This window comes from Choristoneura fumiferana, chromosome 14 (genome assembly GCF_025370935.1).
Source record: "Choristoneura fumiferana chromosome 14, NRCan_CFum_1, whole genome shotgun sequence".
Taxonomy (NCBI): Eukaryota; Metazoa; Arthropoda; class Insecta; order Lepidoptera; family Tortricidae; genus Choristoneura; species Choristoneura fumiferana.
This window is the reverse complement of record NC_133485.1, coordinates 5,121,266-5,127,265: the sequence shown is the minus strand read 5'-3', so window position 1 is coordinate 5,127,265 and position 6,000 is coordinate 5,121,266. Positions and strand designations below refer to the sequence as shown.

At 35.0% G+C, this 6,000-nt stretch overlaps 1 protein-coding gene and 1 pseudogene across 2 annotated transcripts in view; one reads left to right on the top strand and one right to left on the bottom strand.

The window, feature by feature from the left end:
• The window catches only part of LOC141434812 ((2R)-3-sulfolactate dehydrogenase (NADP(+))-like), a 69,876-nt gene that overhangs the window by 7,217 nt on the left and 56,659 nt on the right, over positions 1–6,000 (top strand). The window lies entirely within an intron of this gene.
• LOC141434802 (probable beta-hexosaminidase fdl) overlaps positions 1–6,000 on the bottom strand; it is a 168,433-nt pseudogene that overhangs the window by 134,321 nt on the left and 28,112 nt on the right.

Below are 6,000 nucleotides of genomic sequence, written 5' to 3'. Positions count from 1 at the left end.
CGTTCCAGAATGCTCCCTTTATCAATAACTCGGGGCTAATCAGCTGGTTTAAACCCCGCATTGCTGGAACACCAGAACACACGAGACACAGATCTAGAGAAAACAGAAAACGCATCTTCGCGGCTTGCAATTGCGATCCATTAGGTTTTCCCAATATTGTAGTGGGTATCTGTCCCTTGCATTCCGACAAACAAATCGAAAATTGACGACGACGTTCTATCGATTGACATTTCCTCACAAATAGCATTAGGTAAGCACCGCATTTTAAAATCTGCGCCGATTTTCTGAATTCGAAATTAACATGTCATTAGATTTTAAATTTGAACATCTATTTTTAAGATAAGTATAATCTGTAATATACACCTAAAAATTAAAGTAACATTCGAATTGATTGTAGGTACCACTAATAAGGTGTTAAGACAATTAATAAGAAAACGACGTCATAATATTATACTATTATCACTAATAGACATAATTAATACAAAACTTCTTCAAACATCCAAAATATTAATGAAGACTAAGATAACTTTATTTTTAGATTTTTTTTAGCGAACGTATTTACACAGGGGTTCCTGTTCAAATTCGCAGTCCTAGATCAAGAGTAAGTCAACTCAAAAAATAATGCCCCAATTTGATTTAGAATTAATTAAATTTCTGGAACGTCTAAGGGCCAGTACAGACGGATTACATTACAACTGCAACGTATCTGTGAACTGCCCATACATTTCAATTGCAGTCAGAGTGCAGTTTTGTTGACTGCAATCGAACTGCAATGAAAAATGTATGGGCAGTCGGCAGCTGTGGTTACTGGAGTTAGAATGCAATCCGTCTGTATTGGCCCTACATTAAAATGGTGGATAATATTGAAAGTAAATAACTTATTTATAACAGCAGTGACACATTACACAGGTTAGACAAAAAACCATATTGTTGAATATTGAGCTGATATACCGATACCGTTGATCTAGAAGTGCGATAAACCCTTTAAGACCTTTGGCGGTTGTAAGCGCATAACATGCGGTATCCATCTTCTTTACGTGTGTCTGGGAACGTATATCTAACATCTATGAACGTATTCCCTGCATGCTAGCGTTAGTCTTGCAAATTAAATTCGCGCTTTAGATGCATTTCACAGTGCGCTGTTGTTTGACGCGCTGTGAAGATTTACGATGCAGAAGAACAGTTAAATTAATTATTCTACATTAAATTAAACTTTTAAATGTAAGAATTAGGGACTTGGTCCACATGATGCGATATCCTGGTCGGTCAGCATTTCAAATTTAAATGAAATATGAACTTATCGGACCTTAAGCCACAGAATAAACATACACTTGTATGACAGGCAGCGTATGTAGCGACAGTAGGTGAAAAACTTAAGTATGATGAACTGACTTATATGTTAATATGAATGAGACTTAGACCATTTTTCGAATATGGAACGACTTATCAATACAGACATGTTACTACTGCAACATACAACAGGACATTTACTTAAGTTTATCATTTTTATTACCACCTTTATTAGTGTTTCGTTTATCATAGATACGGAATCCTAATAAACACTGGCCACTATTTTTTCCATTTTAAATCAATTCCATCATTCCATCGAGCATTATTAAAAACCGTTCGTTCCGCCAGTGATACCAGCATATATCAGGGGCGGTCTGCCAGCGCGGTTTATGTGTGTCCAACGTAGGTACGTGAATAAATGTGAGCGGTTAGGTTGGTAATAAATGGCAGCGGTGTTCCTATTCGGTAATATTTTTATTAAAATGCGTCTGGCTAATGAATTTTCAATAATTGATCCTACTCTATTGATGTGTCTTGTTTTCTTTCTATGACAGGTACCATATTTTGAAAGTTACAGTGTGGAAAATAGATAGACAAATTAAATGTATAAATAGAATTTCTAATTATACAATACAATACAATACAAAGACTCTTTATTGTACACCAGTAATATTAAGCGATACTGAAAACAGATACACAGAGAGAAAATTACAAGGCGAGCAATGATGGTGTTGAAAAAAAGTATCAAGAACTAATATAAAAAAACGAATAAAAATGTTGCCATATTTAAGCATTTTATTCAGTTACATTTAAAATATAACAATTAGGGGCTGTTTCACCGCCCATTGATTAATTTTAATTGACGGATAAATGTGATGCCGTCTTTGTTTATTTTGTTTGAATAGACGGAGACGGCATTACATTTATCCGTCAGTTAAAATTAATCAATGGGTGGTGAAACAGCCTCTAACTCTGCTAATATGTGATCTTCGAATCACTCCAAGTGCTGCAAAAAAATTCTAAAAAATGAAAATTTGATATTTTTTCATGAATGAAGTAATCATTCATAAATGGACGTGCTCTCTTGACAGTCCATTCGCAAATCAATCGGCAGAACGCTCGAGGACCATTGCCTCGCGGTTTGAAAAAGCTGAGTTAAAATTAATTGGCATTATGGTACCTTCTAGTATCTAAACTACATCTCTATAGGTTTATTTTTAAACAACTACACTTATTTTAACTTTAAGACTGTGGATAATAATTTTTTTATTAGAATTTAATACATATTAGCCGATACAATCAAAATCATGTCAAGCCATGTCAAGCCACATGCGAAAAGTAACGTGTATTTTTTTAGTAGATTTGTTTTATAAGACAATTCCATAAGCCGTTTTAACGAAATGGTATTTCGCATTAATTATTCTTAAATTACGTAAATATAGATACATAATAAATTAAATATAAACTCATACACTACTCAAGTACCTACTTACTAAAATAATTATAAAAATCAAAATTAATAAAATTTTAGAAACATAAAGTGAGATGAGAAGCATAACGAATGCGTTCAATTTTAAAAATCGAGTTACAGCAAAATATAATTGTTTACATTATAAATCCTCAGAAACTATTTGGAAGTGTAATAAATATTACTTACATCACGTTGATTTAGTTTTAGCAGAACGGAAGTGCTGCAGCTTAGGGGTCTAATTAGCCATTAAAAGTTTCGTTAATTTCCGGTGCTTCCGGATTGGATGATTTAGCGAGCGTTTTGCAAAAGCTTACAATTATTCTTTAAAATCAAGATGGTTGATGAGCTAGTGCTGCGATGATGGATGACGATTAGCGAATTCAAGCGTAATTCTTTAAGGGCTTTTCTCATTGCTCTTTGATAAATTTTGATGTAACATATTTATGATGCCGTCTTTGTTTGTTTTGTCCGAATAAGCAGAGAAAGCGTTACATTTATGTCACATTCAATTTATCAGTGAGTGGTGAAACAGACCCTTAAATCTGCTATTCTTTATAATATATTCTTTATACCAGGTAGATTCCTAGGTAAAACAATAATATTCTATGTAGTCAGTCCTTCAATTTCAATTTTTATCTTTATTTCAAAATTATCAGAAAACATTGGACACGTATTTTGTCTTTTGTCAATTAAACAAAAACCGGCCAAGCACGAGTCGGACTCGGGCACGAAGGGTTCCGTACCATTATCTATACAACATTAGACGTTAGCAAAAAAAAATCAAGTTCGTTGTATGGGAGCCCTCTATAAATATATATTTTTTAATTTAATTATTTATTTTTAAAGTGATAACACAACTAAAATATTTCAAGCGTCCACCTGTTGCCGTAATTAATATCAAGCAAAAACCGGCAAAACAATCACGTTTGTTGTATGGGAGCCCCCCTCCCCCTTAAATATTTATTTTATTCGGTTTTTAGTATATGTTGTTATAGCGGACACAGTTATATATAATCTATGAACATTTCAAGTGTCTAACTATAACGACTCAACTACTCAAGAGATAAAGCCCTGTGACAGACGGACGGAAACACAGACAGACAGATAGCGAAGTCTCAGTAATAGTGTTCCGTTGGCGTTGGGTTACTCCTTAGTAAAACGTGTACGTTTGATGTGACGTCACATGGATGGAACTGTAACCGGCTATAGTAAAGAGCTATAGTATGTCCAATTATTTTTTGTTTAATTGACGAATTATTATTGTACCATTTTGTCGGCATAGTTCACATACATATTCGTGCAAAATTACAGCTTTCTAGCATTGATAGTCCCTTTTGAGCAAAGAGGTCGTTTGCGACGGATGGACAACAGACAGACAGACAGAAATGGCGAAACTATGAGGAGTTTCGAATATTTTACCAGGTAACATAAGTACAGGCAACAGGATCATTAAAAAAGAGGTGTTGAGTTTCGACAGCAAACCAGGTGGTTTTCTCTATTAGGCAAATATTCAGTTGTTGAAATATTGAAAATAAGGAGTAAGTTTCAATATTTAAAGTACCAGGTAACATACGTACAGGCAACGATAGTAAGTATAAAGTTAGAGTTAAAAGTGTATTTTACTTATGTTATCTTGACACCTGGGGGCCTACCACGCTCTCTTAATACGATTCAGTTTAGGCTCTAAACTGCATGCATCGCTATTTCGTACCACGACTTTACTTTTGCGGTTCAGCGACAGCGATACAGACATTTTCATTTACTCACTTCAGCGGTTTTCGTACCATGACGCTTAACTTGACTAGGATTTTAATCGCTTCAGTGTCAAATTTAGCGATTCAGTATAAGTTACTCATTCTGTCAATTATTTTATACCGTTTTTTTTCAACTAATGAATTTCAAGAAATTTTATCGGTCTTTCATTCACTTGTAAAACTACCAGCTAGCTAATAATAGCACGTACTAGGCAACGATAGTTTAAGATAAAGTTAGAGTTAAAAGTTTATTTACTTATGTAGGCCCCCTGTAGGAACTCTTAATGAGTTCACATCACTTAATTATATTGAATGGCATTGATTCAAGCGCGATGGTTCATTTCCGTTAATGCACAAGTTACACAACACAAGTAACTTGATTTTAGTATCCGAAATTGCACCATAATTGCGAATTAGAACTATATCAATCGTAGCACCGCTACGAGCTCTACGAATGTCTACGAGTGCTACGGCGTAGCCGAGACAGTGTTATTAACGGGAGAAGCGACGCGAAGGAAGGTCCAGTTAGGGTGAAAAATAGCGGAGGCAGCGTCACGACGTCACGAAGGGCCTTGACGTGCCATTTGTTACCTTCTTTATGGGGCAAGTAACGAGGTGCCTATTGGGGGGGGTTAATAAGGTAAAGAAAGACCACATATTTATTTTAAAAAACAGTCACTTCGGACTCTAAATATATAAATACAGGGCCGGGCTTAGCCATCTAGATGCCCCGGGCGAGTCATGCTTTTGGCGGCGTCATTTATCTGGTCACATTTTTTACGAATTGACTGTAGATTTTCACGTCATTTTCGATTATTTGTTAGAGTTCCTGTATTTCTACCAGATAACCAAAAACTGTATTAGAATATTCGGCCATTTATTTATACTCACTCCTACCAGTTTTCTTTCAGATCGATAAAAATAGATAGGTAGTCAAATTAAGTGGCTACACTGAATGCCAAACCAACATGAATAAACCTTACATATAAACACATAATATGAATAAAATTAAATTGAAAATTAAGGGGTTCCCAAGGAACCAATATAAAACATGATTTCAAATAAAAAAAACTGCATTCAAATCGGTCGACCCGTTTAAAAGCTACGGTGCCACAGACAAACACACAGACAGACAGAAAGATAGACAGACAGACGGACACACATAGCGGTCAAACTTATAACACCCCTCTTTTTGCGTCGGGGGTTTAAATAATCCTAATTGACCCCCCGCGTATGCAAAGCTCTACTTACACTGGATTTTTATCAAGCTAATCTTTTCCCTTATATGTAATGCAGACGAGGAACATGAAAGTATTTTTCGGAATTCCAACGGGATAAGATGCTCTGCAATGAAGGTAAAACCGATATTAATATTGATAATCAGAAAGTAATTTAATTAAAGTGTTCGATTAATTTTCTTAAGTACATCTATCTACTTTTTATTTTTCTAGCTGTAGTTAAGTTAGGTGAAAGTAGTGTGTTTCG